The following is a 17,705-nucleotide window of genomic DNA, read 5'->3' on the forward strand; positions in this document are numbered from 1 at the left end:
TGGGTTGTACACATGGCAAACACAGCTCACTGTGCAACTGAGCTATTTCATCCACCCTTTAATTAATTCATATCTGAGGTATTTATCTAGTTTTTCACTACTGAGAGTAAGGTCATACATTTACATTTCACTTTTCATTTATTTTACTTTAGAGAAAGAGAGAGAATGAATGAGAGCATTGCTCATCTTTGGTTTATGGTAGTGTTGGGGATTGAACCTGGAACCTCATAGCCTTACACATGAGAGTCTTATGTATAACTATTATGCTATCTCCCGAGCCCTACACTTTTGAATGTTATTATTTTAAAAAAATGACATTTATCACTAAATATTATAATAGAAAAATGTATTTGTAGGCTATGTTTTAATTCTTAGCTATAATTTTATATTGGGAAAATGCCCATTAAGTTTCATTATGGCCATTTACAGAAGAATTCATGGTTGTTACACAGTCACACAAAGGGGCCATGCCCAATCTTGCTCTAATAAGGGATTTATCTTAGATTCATGTTTCTTTTTTTTTTTTTTTTGTAAAGATGTCCGTTGAGCTAAATGGATATGTACTCCTCTTTTTCCTGAATGTCCTATGAGTTAATTGGTATTGCCATTGCTGCAGATTCATGTTTCTGAAATTAAAGATTAATTAGTTTAATTTGGTGTAATACCTTATGGAGGCCCTGTCTTCTCTTCTCAAATTTCCTTTTTTAGTGAGCAATATTGACATAGGAAAAAGTATTTAAAAGTCAGGTTGATGCAAATTCCCACTAGCAATCATTTCTTATTTGCAATATTTCTAGTGTACACATTAGTTACTTTCCTATTCCAGAGACATTTTGACATCTTAGCATTATCCATTACTGAACATGTGAAATTAACATAACTTTTCATATCATTTGGGGAAAAGTAATCTTTCATCTAAAGATCAGGTATAATGAGTATTTAGTTGAATGACATTCTACCTTGCAGTCCAAAATGAACCCAATTTGAAGGTCAATATCTTCTTTTCTTTCTTAATAACAAAATAACTCATCCAGTTTATGGTCACGTGGAATCGCAATTATAGTCCCTCCAATTGGTTTAAATTGATAATGTCTCATTTTCAGGAATCATCTCCTGCAAAATAGTTGTCAGATGTCTTCATTCATGTTTAGCAAGTGTACCAATATCCTGGGATTGCAAGGGAAAAGTAGCTCCCTAACAGAGGTTTACATAAAGTCAGACTGCGGTGAGCTCTAATTAAAAATGCAGTATCTTCAGTCTACACTGATACAAACCTCAGCAACTACAATAGATAATTATGCATTTTAGAGACATTTATCAAACATTTTCTTATGCAGAAAGGTTTAACTGGCAAAAACAAGTGAGCAGATTTCCATATAAAGAAATGTTCACCATCAAAGATACTTAATAGGCAACTATTTGAGTCTATATTAGATCGCTTGTTTCAAGTTCTGGCTTAGAGGCAGCTCTCACAGACTGGTTGGGAATTTCAATAGTAACGGCTGCCTTACCCATGGCAAGTGAAATGTTCTGCTTAGGTAAAATAACAGCAACTTTGTAGTGTGGTCATGCCACCATCTGTGCCACTGTCCAGCACTTTTTTCACTTCACCAGTGGTGAAGCAGGTCTGCGGTAGTCTCTCTCTCTCTCTCTCTCTCTCTCATTCTCTCTCTCTCTTTCTCTCTCCCTTCTTCCTCCTTTCCTATCACCCCTTTCCTATCAATTTATCTCTATTCAACAAAAACAAACAAAATAGGAAAATATGGTCACTGGAAGCAGTGTATTCACAGGGCAGGCACCAAGCCCTAGTGATAACTCTGGTGGGAAAAAAACAAACAAAGCAAACTATTCTGGAGTCTCACAGAATCATTTTCTGAAAAGTGAAGGTTAAAGCAAAGGTCAGCATACTGTATGCAGAAGTCTGAATACAAAAGTATTGAACAGATCTCTCTCTCCACCCGTGTTGTTGAGGTGGTCTGGTGTCAGGCTGCACCGCGGAGAAGAGAGCGGACGTCCAGAGCAAAGGGGTACACAGATCTTTATTATACGATGGGGGGGAGGTTTGGTTCAGACCACGTGGAGCCAGCCAGCAATGGCCGACCACGGGGGGAGAGCAGGGAGCGAGACCTCAGAGAGGGAGAGCCGAGAGCCCAGAGAGCGCGAGGGGAGGGGTGAGGGGGCTTTTTATTGGGCGACAACCAGGGGTGACGTGTAGGGCCAGGATTGGTTGAAAGGGGGCACTCTAGGATTTAGCGAGGCATAGAAAAACCTGGGGGCAGAGCCAGGATTGGTTGAAAGGGGGCACTCTAGGATTTAGCGGGGCATAGAAAAACCTGGGGGCGGAGACTGCATCAGAATAAGTCCTCAGCAACATCTCCTCCTATCCCTTTATATCTAAATGGACACAGTAAAGAAAAATGGAGCATGCTTAAATGTTTTAGAGGAATGCCATGCTCAGGTGGGAAGATGTAGGACTTTCTGTGGAGGAGGGAAGGCTTAAATGGCTGCCAACCTTGTGAGATTTAAATGTCCTCCTGTGCTCAACCCCTCTTCAGAGAGAGAGACTTACCTGGAGAGACTCATCTCATAGGTTTAAGCGCAGCCTGCTCAACCATCTCTTCACAGTATCTCTACATCTTTTCTATCTTTCTATCTAGTAATTGCATAAGATGTACAAAGTCTATAAAAGACTATCATGGGGCAGAAACCTTTTGGACATAAGCCTAAATGACATAACAAAATAGGAAGGGACACGAAGGGGAGAAGTAAAAGTCAGTGTGGTGTGAAGGGAAGGATTGGTGTGTAAAGGAACATTCCCTGCTTGAGTGGGGAAAAGGGCAAGGGTACATAATGAGGGGGAGGCGGGAGGCATGACCCACCAAACAGAGGGGCTATTTGGCATTGTATAGTCCTCAAGGCAACAGTCTGTAAAGTCTATGAATTACTCAGGATTAGTCTATGAAAAACCAGCAGCGTGAAGGGAAATAAGCTGCTTCAAAATTGTGTAAAATGTATATAGTGTATGTCAGAAAGTCCGATACAAGTCTCAGTCCAAAGTAGATGGCTAGGGGAGGAATTGGCAGGGGATGCAACACTGCATGAGGGAGGTCAGCCGCTGGAATGTTGCTCTTTTGTAGATAGCTAGCTGGAACTGCCAACACGTAACAAGCAGGTCAGAAGCAGGAACGGTAACCAGGCATGAAGAAAGTTCTGTCCTTGGAATTCGTGTATCAGGTTCTTCAGATCACGTTGAGTGACATCTAGGGTTTTGGGGGGTGTGCCACGGTAGTCGTGCCATCTAGTGAGTGACGTCAGGGTGTGCAGGGGTTCAGATGGTTTTTCCGGGATTCCTGTGAAAGAAACACAAACAATCTGCTTCTCGTGGTTAATTTGAACTGGTAACAAGTTATAGGTTTGTTATAGTTGATACCTCGATGATTATAATTGGTTTAGAATCTCTTTATGATTTATTAAAAGGTCATCTAATGTGACCTCCTGTAGCAGCCTCTACCGCAGGATCTTGAGACCAATTTTAGCTAAAATATGTATTTTAAACAGACTCAAATTGCTTAGAGAGTTAACGCATATTCGTGACAATGATTTTAACGTTTACAGTGCCAGATTGATGCCAGATCTGTTGTGGATTAATTTCCACAAGATAGTTTACAGGGCACCTTTGGGGGCCCTTCAAAGGTGTCCTGTATATAAAATTTATATAGTTTAGTTTAGGGAATGAATAGTCACGTTGAACATTTAGACTTTTACCTAAATAGTAAGTTACCTTAACAATTAATTTTTACCTTGTCTGGTAAAAGTGTAGCTGTAGGGTTACACTTCTGACCGTTAAGTTAGTGTTACCAAACTTGAGACATACCCATAAACATTTAGTTATAACAAACTGGAGGAAAAAGAACTTTTGTTATAAAAACACATTATTTAAAAACAATTTTAAATCTGTCATTAGTCACACAGTTTAAGACTAAACACTTACATATATAACAATACTATATATAAAATTCAAAAGAGGGAGAAAGAAAAAAAAATTTTGGAATGTTTCTGGATGTCTCCAGAAACTTTGGCTGAGTCCAGCATTTTTATATAAGGCCAATAACCTTTTAGAGTACTCCAAGCAGAAGGTCATGCAAAAAAAAAGAAAAAAAATTTTGTCATTTAACACACTCATTCACAAAAACAACTGGCCAGTTATAACATAAGACATACAGGGAAAGGGTAGGAGAGAGGTCTCTGTGAGCCAGATTTGCAGGTTCTGCCATGTCGTATTACGGGTCCTGGGATGTATCCTGCATCTGGTCCTCTTGTAGTATTTCTTGTTCTTCAGGAATAACAGCACCATCCTGCGGGTATTGTCGGACATGGCGGGCAGGAACCCAGACAGGTTTAGAGAAATTTTGAGGGAAAATGCATGCGAAACCCCTTCCCATGGTCAATAATGGGTCAGGCCCTTTCCAAACTTTATCGAGTGGGTCTCTCCATTTCACCTTAATAGATGGGAGGGTAGATGGTGTTTGCCAGTGAAGAATAATAGGGGGTAAGGCTGAGTTATTGTAAATATTAAAGAGATTTAACGTAGTTAAGGCTTTTGCTAGCTGGATATTGGGGGGATATGTTCCTCCTTTATCTTTATTTAGTTGATCCTTCAGTGTTTGATGGGCCCTTTCGACAATGCCTTGTCCCTGTGGATTGTAGGGAATGCCGTGGTATGAGTAATATTCCAGAGGGAACAAAAATCTTTAAATTGTTTGCTTGAAAACATAGGTACATTGTCTGTTTTCAAAAGTAATGGGACCCCCATAATGGCAAAACAAGAGAGCATATGGCTTACAAGCTTTTTAGCACTTTCTCCTGTCTGAGCTGTAGCCCACATAAATTTAGAAAAGGTATCAATTGAGACAAACACATATTTTTGTTTGCCAAAGTTTGGTATGTGGGTGACATCAATTTGCCAAATAGCATTAGCTTTTAAACCTCGGGGGTTAACCCCAAGGGTCTGGATAGCAGGTGTCTTTATGAGATTTGCACAAGAAGAGCATGTAGCAAGGATATGTTTTAACTGTGGTACAGGAACATCAGGGAATCGAGCTTGAAGGCCTTTAAGATTAACATGGGTTAGAGAGTGAAAATTAGCAGGATCAGAGACAGAGACTGGGAAAGTTCCTGTGGAGGCAAGGCAGTCAACTGCGGCATTCCCTTCGGACAGGGAACCAGGAAGAGGGCTGTGGGAATGAAGGTGTTGAATATACAGTGGTTGGGTTCGAGAACAGAGCATAGAGGCGATTTGAATCAAGAGAGGGGAAAGTGGGTTGTCATCAATTTTCACATACGAATGAGCAAGCCATGGAAGTAAGTTAACAGTATACACACTGTCAGAAAAAAGGTTGAAGGATTCTGGTACAGCTTTTAGTGCAAGAAAAACAGCATAAAGTTCTTTGTACTGAGGGGAATTATCAGGAAGCTCAGTAAAGAGAGGTATAGGAGATTGTTTGTCTGGGTAATATATAAGGGCAGCAGCTCCCCTTTTTCCGCCATCAGTAAAGATTGTAGGAGCAGAGGGAATGGGATCCTGAGAGAAAAGTTTAGGTGCTAGTAGAGGCAGAAGAGGTAAAGAAGCTATCAATTTATTAGAAGGAAAATGGTTATCTATTTGTCCTGGAAACCCCACGAAGCTTATGGCAAAGCGGGAATGATGGCGTATAAGCCACTCTGTATCTGTGAGAGAAAAGGGCAGAATGATTAAATCCGGTTCTTTCCCTAAGACCTGCACAGACCTATTTCTCCCTTGGCGAATCATGAATGCTAATGCATCTATCTCAGTGAGGAGTCTTGGAGCTCCTCCTACTGGCGTGTGAAGCCATTCGAGAACCCCATGGTCTTGCCACAGTGCCCCTACTACTGTGGGGGTGGAGTTGAAGATTAGAAGGTTTACTGGAGAGGAGGGGGAGAATCGAACAAGGTGCATGTCCTGGAGGGCCTGGTTAACCCTTTCCAGTGCCAAGGAGGCCTCGGGAGTTAACTTACGTTTTGAAGAGGGCTGTTTGTTTCCTTTCAACAGGTCAAACAGTGGTTGGAGGCAGCTTGTGGGCAGATAGATATACTGCCTAAGCCAATTTAAATTTCCTAGAAAACTTTGTAAAGAAGCAAGAGTAAGGTTAGAAGGGAAGGTAACATTAGGTTTTAAGGGACGAATTTGCGTTAGAGAAATCTCTGAACCTAGGAAGGATATTGGAGGGATTAGCTGTATCTTCTCAGGGGCTACATTAAGGCCGCTTTTCTTTAATGCAGGAATGAGAAAATCACGTAAGGCATAGAGATCTGTATCTGATTTTCCCCATATTAAAATATCATCTGTATAATGAAAAATATTAAGGCCCTTATGAATATATGGGACAAGGGCAGATTTAACAGCCTCCTGACAAATTGTAGGACTATTGGCCATACCCTGGGGCAGCACCACCCATTCAAATCTATCAGTGGGGCTGGCATTATTAATAGACGGAACAGAGACGGCAAAACGTTTACAATCTCGCGGATGCAAGGGGATAGAGAAAAAACAATCTTGTATATCAATAGCTATGATTGGAATTCCCGTGGGAATTGCAGAAGCAAGAGGCAAACCCCTTTGGGGGGAGCCCCAGACCTGCATGGTTTTATTTACTGCACGGAGATCTTGAAGGAGGCGCCATTTTCCCGAGCGCTTTTTAATCCCAAAGACAGGAGTATTCCATGGGCTTCGAGAATGACGAATGTGTCCCAAGGACAACTGCTCTCGGACGAGCTCTTTTAAAATTTTTAGCTTATCCCTAGGTAAAGGCCACTGTTCCACCCAGACAGGCTCATTAGAAAGCCAGCTTAAGCAGGGTGTTTGGCTACGAACAGTGGCATTTAGTATTGGGGGTGCTGAATAGACCTGGTATCGCGGGAATGAGTTTTACGCTCTGCAGAGGTGTCTGTGGATATCCTAACATTAAGACATTCCAGAAGATCCCTGCCCAGTAAGTTGGTGCTAATATTAGCTACCAAAGGGCGGAAGTGTCCGGTAGAACCTTCTGGGTCTTCCCACATAAGCGAGTCTCGTGTGCAAAATGCTCTTGTCATCCCTCCTATTCCATGTAAACTGGGTCCAGGGATGAGTTCCCAATCTTGGGGAACCTCTTCTTGCCTTAAAATCGTCTTTGCTGCCCCCGTGTCAATCAAAAATTTAAAAGGAATATTGCCAATCTTTACTGTCATAGAAGGGTGACCTTGTTCTAAAACAGGAGTGGTCCACAAAATCTCAGGCCCTGAATTTGTACTATTCAGGGGCGAACCATCTTTATGAAATTGGGACCAACAATCTCTCTTCCAATGAAACCCCTTATGACATTTTGGACAAACAGTACGTGGTCTCTGGCTCCCTGACTGAAAGCGGGGTTGCTCTGGCTGGAGGCGTGGTTTCCCTGACTGGAGGTGTGGTCACAACTTATCAGGACATTGGTTACGCCAATGTCCTTGGCGACCGCACTGAAAGCAGGTCCCGTTTTGCTTACGTGGGGCAACTGCATAGACCTGCGTCGTAGCGGGTGTCCCATAATTGCCTGATGTAAGTTCCTGTGTCGCTAGAATCCAATTATCTGGGTGTAGGTGTTTAAGATTAAGGCATACCTGACGGAATTGTGGTGTCATGCCTTCCCAGACAATAGAGCGCAGGAGTAGTGTGCGGACGTCAGGATTATAAACCTTTCTCTCTAAGCTTCTCTTCACCCTTGAGATGAAGCTCGCCAATGACTCATCAGAGCCTTGGTGAAAAGAGTTAATGGGAGCTGATGGATCTACATCAGGTGTGGTCACCCTTTCCCATGCTTGTGTTGCACAGATGCGTACCTGTTCAAAATAACCAGTTGGAAACCTGGCTTCTGCCTGCTGAGCTCCAGATTCATAAGCTCCTGCTCCAAACAAAGCATCAGAATTCCATTCTATCTGTTTGTTACTATTTTCCTGTGATTGCCTAGAGCACTCATCGCGGAAACATGCCTGCCACTGAAGATAGAGAGGGTCTGGGAGTGCAGCACAAGCCAGTTCTTTCCAGTCTTGTGGTGTATTTAAATGCTGGTAAAAGCTTCTCAAAACGGACTTGGTCCATGGAGAGTGCATACCGTCCTCCCTGACTGCTTGCCTGAGCGTTCCAAGTTCTTTCGAGGAATATGGCTGCCACGGCTGAGGGTTTTGTTTAGAAGGGGCCAAGTTTACCGGGAATGTGTGGATTTGGTCCGGTGGCGCGGGAGAGGGAGCTACAGAAGTGGAAAGTTCAGTAGAAACTGCTGTAGTGGCTGCAGGGGAGACTAAACGCATATCTACGGGGACGGAGCTCCCGGGGTGGACTGCACATGGTTTAAAATCCTTAAATGCTGAAAAAATATCCTTTAGCTCTCGTATCTCAGCCACTAGGTCCCTTAATGGTGATGTATCAGCAGGGTCGGGGTCAGGGACGAGGAAGCCTCAGTCGGAGCTGAAACCGTGGCAGCAGGGGCCGGGGGTGGGGTCAGGAAAACGGAAGCTGCAGGCGGAGCTGAAACCGGGACAGCAGGGGCAGGGGCGGGGTTCAGGAACGCAGAAGCTGCAGGCAGAGTTGAAACCGCAGAGGCAGGTGCCGTGGGCGAAGCTGAAACCGGGACGGAAGGGGCAGGGTTCAGGAACGCAGGCGGAGCTGAAACCGGAACGGAAGGGGCGGGGTTCAGGAATGCAGGCGCCTCAGGCGGAGCTGAAACGGAAGCTGAAACCGGGACGGAAGGGGCGGGGTTCAGGAACGCAGGCTGAGCTGAAACCGGAACAGCGGAAGGGGGTGGGGTCAGAGGAGGAGCGTCCGAACACATGTGCGTGTCTGTGGGAACGGAATTCTTGGGTTTAGCCGCTGATCGCTTAGGATGTCTAAGTCTTAAGCACATGTGATTTAACTCTCGTACCTCAGCCTCAAGGTCACTTATCCTTATGGCATACCACGTTTTACATATCTTGAAAGTGGTGACCACAGTTAAAAAAATCCAAGGGGTAGCAAAAATTAAACCTTTTATGACAGCGGGAATCTGTCCCAGGTCAAGAGATAATGACTGGGACACCTCCTCATAAAACGAGAAATTTCCCATAGTGGAGGGAAACGCGGGGCCACAGAAGTGGGCGGATGCCACTTACCTGTGTCTGGGCGGTTTCGGAGACCTCAGGCCGGGCGTGGTGTGGGTACGGAACACGATGGGCGCCAGATGTTGTTGAGGTGGTCTGGTGTCGGGCTGCACCGCGGAGAAGAGAGCGGACGTCCAGAGCAAAGGGGTACACAGATCTTTATTATACGATGGGGGGGAGGTTTGGTTCAGACCACGTGGAGCCAGCCAGCAATGGCCGACCACGGGGGGAGAGCAGGGAGCGAGACCTCAGAGAGGGAGAGCCGAGAGCCCAGAGAGCGCGAGGGGAGGGGTGAGGGGGCTTTTTATTGGGCGACAACCAGGGGTGACGTGTAGGGCCAGGATTGGTTGAAAGGGGGCACTCTAGGATTTAGCGAGGCATAGAAAAACCTGGGGGCGGAGCCAGGATTGGTTGAAAGGGGGCACTCTAGGATTTAGCGGGGCATAGAAAAACCTGGGGGCGGAGCCAGGATTGGTTGAAAGGGGGCACTCTAGGATTTAGCGGGGCATAGAAAAACCTGGGGGCGGAGACTGCATCAGAATAAGTCCTCAGCAACACACCCGCAATGGGGAAACTTCACGAGCAGTAAAGTGGGTCTGCAGGTGTCTACCTACCCCTGCCCTGTCAATTTGTCTCTGTTCTATCAAATAAACAAACAAAAGGGGGGGATGGTCACTGGGAGCAGAGGATTCACAGGGTAGTGACCAAGCCCCTGCAACAGATCTGGGGACAATAAACAAACAAGATCTAGTTTTTTGGAGTCTCACAGAACACATTTTCTTTGAATAATTTTTTTCTAAAGATAATCATCTTCTCTGCTTAAGTATACATGTACACAGTACAAAATATTTTCTTTGAGTCTCCATGGAGTCAGCCTTACCTAAAACACTTGTGGTTCCTGAACCAGTGGTACAACCACATATGGGAGCTTATTCAATTTTAAATCATGCCCTGGACTAGCAGACTCAAACCTACAGATTAACCAGATGCCCATGTGATGTACATTTCATAAAAATGTGAGTCACAGATCTAAAGAAATATGATGAAGTCATGTCTGTTTTCTCATGGTTTTATTCTGCTTCTCGTTTCCTAACATGCCTTCGTTTTTGGGTTTTTTTTCATTTCGGATTCTGTCTCTAGTACATAACTTTTCTTATGAGTTGGTTTTCAGTAAATTCTGAAAGCCAACATGAATTTTAGATGCTACATTAAATTTGATTTATACTATCTTAATTGAGAAAGTTTTATGATTCATAATTTTGCATTCTGTATGATACTTGCCTTGTAATTAGTGATTTGCCATATTTCAAGGAGAAAAAATAAAGGTGTTCTGGAAATCAAATAATTATGTTAAATATAGCAAATTATAAAGTTCCTAAATCAACATTTAAAACTAGCAAAAATGTATGGTGGTGTTAATGATTTGTTTTCATTTACATTGATATATTCATTAACCGTTCACAAGCCTTTTTGAGATATCATATAAAATAATAGCAGATTAATAGTTCTTTGTGATCAAACTTTGACTTAATAAGTTTGGCAATCTAGTAGAATGGCCCAAAGAAGTCACCATAAATTCTCTAATCAAGTATTTATTACTTAGGCCTAGATAATCTTCTTCTCCTACCCCAACTTCACTTCCCTCAGTCATTCTAGCTATTAGTCTAACTATACAAAAAGTAAAGGGGACAGGCAGTGGTGCACTTGGTTAAATACACATATTATCAAGCACAAGGATTTCGGTTTGTGCCCTGTCTCACTCTGCAGCTGCAAGGGGTCGACCTGCTTCACCAATAGTGAAGCAGATCTGCAGATGTCTTATCTTTTTTTCCCTCCCTTTCTATCTCTGTGTCCTTTCTCAATTTCCCTCTGTTCTATCTAATTAAAAAAAATTAGGAAAAGGAAAAAAAAAAAGAAAAAAATGGCTGCTGGTAGCAGTGGATTCATAGTACCAACACTGAATGATAACCCTGGTAGTAAAGAAAGAAAGAAAGAAAGAAAGAAAGAAAGAAAGAAAGAAAGAAAGAGAAAGGAAGAAAAAAAAGATAAGGAAGAAAGGAAGAAATAAATAAATACTGATTTCATCTTCCATCTTTTAATCTTTTCTAACAGGGCATCAACATTATTGTCACCCCTTGCCAATCTTTCAAAGAGGCACTGTATACAATTATCCAAGAGATATACTGGAAAAAAATATATATCAAGTAAAGAATAATTGGGCTTTTTTGTTTGTTTTTTTTTTTAATCTGATTTTATTATCTTTATTTGTTTATTGGATAGAGACAGCCAGAAATTGAGAGGGAAGGGTGAAATAGAGAGGGAGAGAGACAGAGAGACACCTGTAGTCCTGCTTCACCACTTGTGAAGCATTTCCCCTGCAAGTGAGGACTGAGGGCTCAAACCCAGGTCCTTGAGCATTATAACATGTATGCTCACCCAGGTGTGCCACCACCCAGCCTCTGGCTAGGATAATTGTTATCTGTAAAACAACCTTTATTAGAATCATCAAACAAGTAAATACAAAAAAAAAAAAGAAAAAGAAAACTTGAGGTTAACTTAGACCCCACTAAAAATGTAGATTTATTTCTTCCCTAACTTGAGGCTAGTATCTGTAAACCTAACACCGGCTTGGAGACAACAAATAGCATTCAAAGCTTTAACAAGTGGGAGGAAGTCTCAGCTCGTCAGACAAAGAGACTACAAAAACTGGAAAGGGGCAAGAGACTGGCTCATTTAAAGATGGCCATTTTGGCCAGTGTCAAGCCACCTCATGCCCTGAGGTCCTAATCAGGGAATCCTTGTATTCCCCACCTAGATACTATGTGCCTAGACCTCTAACAGATCACTCTTTTTGCCTTCATTGGTTGTCTCTGGAATATCATCACAAGCTCTTTTGTGGGTCTCTCCAGGACCTTACCCCTTCTATAAAGTAACAATGGTAAGGACTAACCTATTCTCTGAAAGGAGGCTGGGTCACCCTACTTGAAGAAGACTAGTTCCATAATGAAAGCAGCCTAGAATCTTTCCATCTGTGACCACAGACTGTGAGCTCAGACTGACAGTAGATTATACATGTTTCTATACTAAATATGAATATGCATGGGCCCTGAGTCAGATTGATGTGGTAAACTGTTAATTATATTTATATATTTAAAAATATATATGCATATACATATAATTGTATTTGTATATTTTGTCAATTTTGGGAGCTGCTGTCTGCGCTAATCTAACTTTCTAGTTCTTTTTTTTTTTGAGATATTCAATTTTCCCCTCTCATATTAATTAAATAGTGATTTATATGACTGAAAATTGATAGGAGTGTACATAAACACCATTCCCACCACCAAAAAACTGTGTCCCATCCCCTGGCCCTTCCCCCCCACCCCACCCCATGAAGCTGATATTCACCCTCACCCTTCACCCAGGGTTTTTATTTTGGTGCCCTATTCCAAATTCAGTCAACTCCTGCTTTGAACTTTCTAGTTCTATTCTAAACTCTAATACTATCCTCCCAGAGGATAGTTCTAGTTCACTCCCATGTTAGCTATATTAAGCTCAAGCAAAGATCACTAAATTCATTGGCCCCTAGGATATACCTAAAATATAAATCCTATATTTTTCCACCTTAGGGTCCCTATTTTCATCTGCTCTATTCCTTCTCTTTGGCTGCTGTAATTAAACAATTTGCCCTGCTAAATATCTTACTGCCCTTCAGTCATCAAATTCCAGACTGCTATGATTCCACCCTGACCTCCCTGTGCAGATGATCTCACCAGCATGTCCCAGATTCTCACCTCTCCAAGGCCCTATCCTACTAGAAAAAGAGGTCAATCAGCCAATGTCCATGTCCAGGAGAATCAATTGCAGGAGCCAGAATTACTTCTTACTTTCTGCACCCCAAAAAAGAATTTTGGTATATACCCCCAGAGTGAAGAAAGGACAGTTAAAGATAACCAGAAGGATCTGAACCTCACTTCCACCGGGGCCCCAAATGTCTGTCACCAGGAATCTTTGTTCTGATACCATCACTGAAAGGGAAACAAATCTGGAAACACCAGAGGAAGTCAGGCACTATTTCACTTGTCAGACAGAAGAGGAAAAAGGAGTGACACCTGGAAGTAGTAATAGGTGTAGATGTGATTCTAGAAAGGAAGTCAAGGCAGGAATATGACAGTGAATAAAAACAGATGAAATATGTAGATATAGATAATAAGATATAGTCAAACTATATCTGTGATCTCAGGAGAACTATTGCAGTTTCCGCTGGAGGGGGGTAGGGACCCAGAACTCTGGTGGTGGGAATGATGTGGAACTATACTCCTATTATCTTATGTTTTTGTAAATCACTAATAAACAATTTTAAAAGAAAATAAAAATGATTGTAGAAAATAAAATAATAGCAGGATTTCAAAGAATTTAAATTCAGTTCCCCAATATTGCTCTTAATCTTTATTTTGTATATTCATGGTAAAAAGGGCATTGGACTTTAACCTAAACAAAGAGTAATGATGAAGTAGCTTGGCAGTAGAGATGTCTTTCATGCTTGTGGTTTTGTGTACAATGCTGGACACCACAATAAAAAAAATGTTTTATATTAGCAGTCTAGGATGGGACTCAATTAGAAAATATGGGAGGGGCTAGGGAAATAGCATAATGGTTATGCAAAAGACTATCATGCCTGAGGTTCTGAGGTTCCAGGTTCAGTCCTCAACACCACCATAACCCAGAGTTGAGAGGTGCTCTGGTCTAAAAAATAAATAAATACATCAACAAAATAAAAATAAATAAATAAATCAAAAGGAAATATGGGAGGACCTGGGTTCTGCCCCTGGCACTGTATGTGACAGAATTCTGGAATTTCTATATGTAAAGTAAATAAATGAATATTTAAAGGTTAAACATGCACAAGCAAAATCACTTATGTTTTTTTAATAATTTTATTTAGTAATTATTGGATAGAGACAGAGAAATTGAGAGGGGAAGAGGAGAAAGAAAGAGACAGAGAGAAGAAGAGAGAGAGAGACAGACATTTGTAGCACTGTTTCATCACTAATGAAGCTTTCTGCCTACAGATGAGATTGGAGCTTAAACCTGGGTCCTTCTGTGTACACTGTAATATGTGCACTTAACCAGGTGCACCACCACCTGGCCCCAGTCATTTATGTTTGAAAGGGAAAATACCTTGGTTTCTTCACCTTTCTTTTCTTAGTAGGTCACTTACACAATTACTGCTATAATTAGTATATCTCTTCTGAAACTACATAGAACAAATGCTTCAATAACTAAAATCTTAGAACTTATAGAATAACATATTTGCAAATCATACATTTTATTTTAGAAAATACAGGAACTTATGTAAATATCAAATATCTTCTTGGGAATCCTTCCTCAAGGGCTGGAGAGAAAATATAATGGTCATACTTTTTCATTCCTGAGACTCTGAAGTTCCAGGTTCAATCCCCAGCACCACCATTAAGCTAGAGTTGAGGAGTGTTCTGGTCTCTCTGTATCTTTCTGTCTCTCATTAAAATAAATAAAACATTTAAAAAAATTCTTCCTCAGGAAAATAATTATATTAAAGCAAAATATCTTAAAAGGAAGGTTCTTTGAATTAAAAATGACTTCCATTGTTCTTTCATTTAAGTCTCTACAATAAGCAAAGGTTTCTCAATTAATAATAATATGTTGTAAATGAAATGCAACAAAAGTATCATCTAAACACCAGGAAATACTCATTACACTATTCAATGTACAATAAAGACGTAGCTCTGAGCTATGGCTACACAGTCTATGAATGTCATTATTTTGCCTCTTAATAGCAAACTCAGTCAGATAAATGTCAACTTAGTAGATACTTTATCAAACTATGTGAAATGTAACCAATTTAAGTGATTTAGTTTTACTGTTTTAAATTGAGTTGATTAAATAGCTATTTAAAACCATGGTTTGAAAATATATTTAAGAGCACAGGATTTTAAAAAAAAGCAGTACAAGAAACTTACAAGTACTTATTCTCTCATTACACTTTTTCCACCAACTCGGAACTTATCATTCTGTTTTAATTTTTTAAGATTATTGGAATAACTTTAAAGTGAAAGTTTAAACTATTATTTGCTAATCTTGCTAAAATTCTACCATGCAAGCCTTTAGGCTCTCTCCCCTCCCCCATTATTTAATTTGTCTAGGATCATATAATAAGTTATCGACTCCATGTGCCATCTACTTTCAGTTTTACTATTTGACTCTCTACTATGAAAATATTGGCATCTTTGTATTTCCTTACAACTGTCATTCACTAGTTTTTATAAGAGACCTACACTTTTCCTCATTTTCAAGCATTTATAGGGTCTGTACTTAGATATATAAATTTTTTTTGAAGTACCCATTTCTTAGAATGAGGTTTTTTTAATTGAGTGATTGCCTCAGAAGTACAATGTTACATCTCTGAAAAATACATGTTTGCACACCTTGCCTATAATCAAACATCCATCTCACTCCACCACAAAACACTGGATTCCTTCCTTATCTTCTTTTAACCACTTTCTGTCATCTCATTGGCTTCTTTAGTAAACTCAGATCTACAAGACTACAGGTTTGTTTATGTTTTATTTGAGCTTTCCCCTTGCTTTATCTCTTAAATCTCACATATGAGTGAGATTATCCAGCATTTGTCATTCTATTTCTGGCCTATTTCAATTAACACGGTCCACTCCATTTTCATCTGTGTCTTAGCAAAAGACAAGATTTTATCTTTTCCTGTGGCTAAGTAACATTCCATTGTGTATGTATACCACGTCTCTCTTTTTCACCATCACCAGGTCTTCATTACTCCTGGATGACTTTTTCAGGTAGAGATAGAAAGAAAAAGGAAACAAAACAAAACAAACAGGTAAAATAGGACTGTTGTGGGGGCAAAACTCAAAATTAGGTTGAACATATGGCAAATAGGTACACTGGGTGGGCTGTTTTTCTAGACATAATCTCCTCTATGCATTCATCTGTGTTGGGTATTTGGGTTCCTTATCTCCACGATTGCATTTATCTCTTCGATTAACATAGGTATGTATAGACCTCTTTTGATAAATGGTTTTATGTTTTTCATAGAAGAGGAATTTCTTGACTATGTGGTAGGTCTGTTTTTACTATTGCAAATAATCTACTATTTTTTAAGTTTTTTTTAATTGTTATTTATTTTCCCTTTTGTTGCCCTTGTTTTTTATTGTTTTTGTAGTTATTATTGTTGTTGGTGCTGTTGTTGTTGGATAGGACAGAGAAAAATGGAGAAAGGAGGGTAAGACAGAGAGGGGCAGAGAAAGAGAGACACCTGCAGACCTACTTCACAGCCTGTGAAGGGACTTCCCTGTGGGTGGGGAGCCTGAGTCTCAAACCAGTATTCTTATGCTGGTCCTTGTGCTTTGCACAAACCATGTAAGCTTGAACCCGCTGTGCTACCGCCTGACCCCAGAATCTACTATTTTTAAAGAATTTTTTCCTTGCCATGCAGTGTTTTTATAATAATTATTATTATTATTATTATTATTTTCTTTACTTATTTATTGGATAGAGTCAGCCAAAAATTGAGAGGGAAAAGGGTAATAGAGAGGGAAAGAGAGGGTGGGGGTAGATAGCATAATGGTTATGCAAAGAGACTCTCATGCCTGAGGCTCTGAAATCCCAGGTTAAATCCCTGCAACACAATAAGCCAGAACTGTGCAGTGTTCTGGTGTTTCTCTCTGTGTCTTTCTCTGCATCTCTCTCAAAAATAAAATAAATAAAATACTTAACAAAAAATAAGAGAGAGGGGGAGAGAGACAGATAGACACGCATGACATGCTTTACCACTTGTGAAGCTTTCCTCCTACATGTGGGGACGGGGGACTCAAACCTGGGTCTTTGTGCATTGTAACATGTGTGCTTAACCAGGTTGTGCCACAACCTGGCCCCAAGAATCTATTATTTTTCCACAGGGACTGAATCAATTCCTAGTGATGTAAAAGTTTGTTTTTTTTTTTTTTACTTTCACTTGATTCTATCCTTGCTGATGTAGACCATTCATCCCTTCTCACAAGAGTCAAATGGTATCTCGTTGTTTTGATATGCATTTCTTTGATTATCATCAACGGGCATTTTTTCAGTTCAAGTAATATCCTCCCTGGTCCTCAAAGCCATATTAGAGAACCTGTCCTTTTGCAGTATGGTTTTATTTGTTGGACTCTCAAGACAGGTTACTTATCAGCGCTATGGCTTTTGACACATTCTTTAATTTCATTTTCATATAATGTCCTTCTCAGTTTCCCGCTTTGTAAAATTTACATAATAATCCTACATAATAGAGTTGAAATGGCAATTGAATGTGCTATAATTTATAAGCATATAAACAGTACTTACTGCAGACTGCAGTTTGAATATTATAGGATTTAAATAATGTGAATAATTATTATAAAAGGTAAAAGAGAAAGCAATTAATAAAACAAAAAGATACTGATTGATTCTGGAGAGAAACAACTAGTTATTACATGAAATAGTAACAAAGG

Source organism: Erinaceus europaeus, chromosome 18, assembly GCF_950295315.1.
Source record: "Erinaceus europaeus chromosome 18, mEriEur2.1, whole genome shotgun sequence".
Lineage (NCBI taxonomy): Eukaryota > Metazoa > Chordata > Mammalia > Eulipotyphla > Erinaceidae > Erinaceus > Erinaceus europaeus.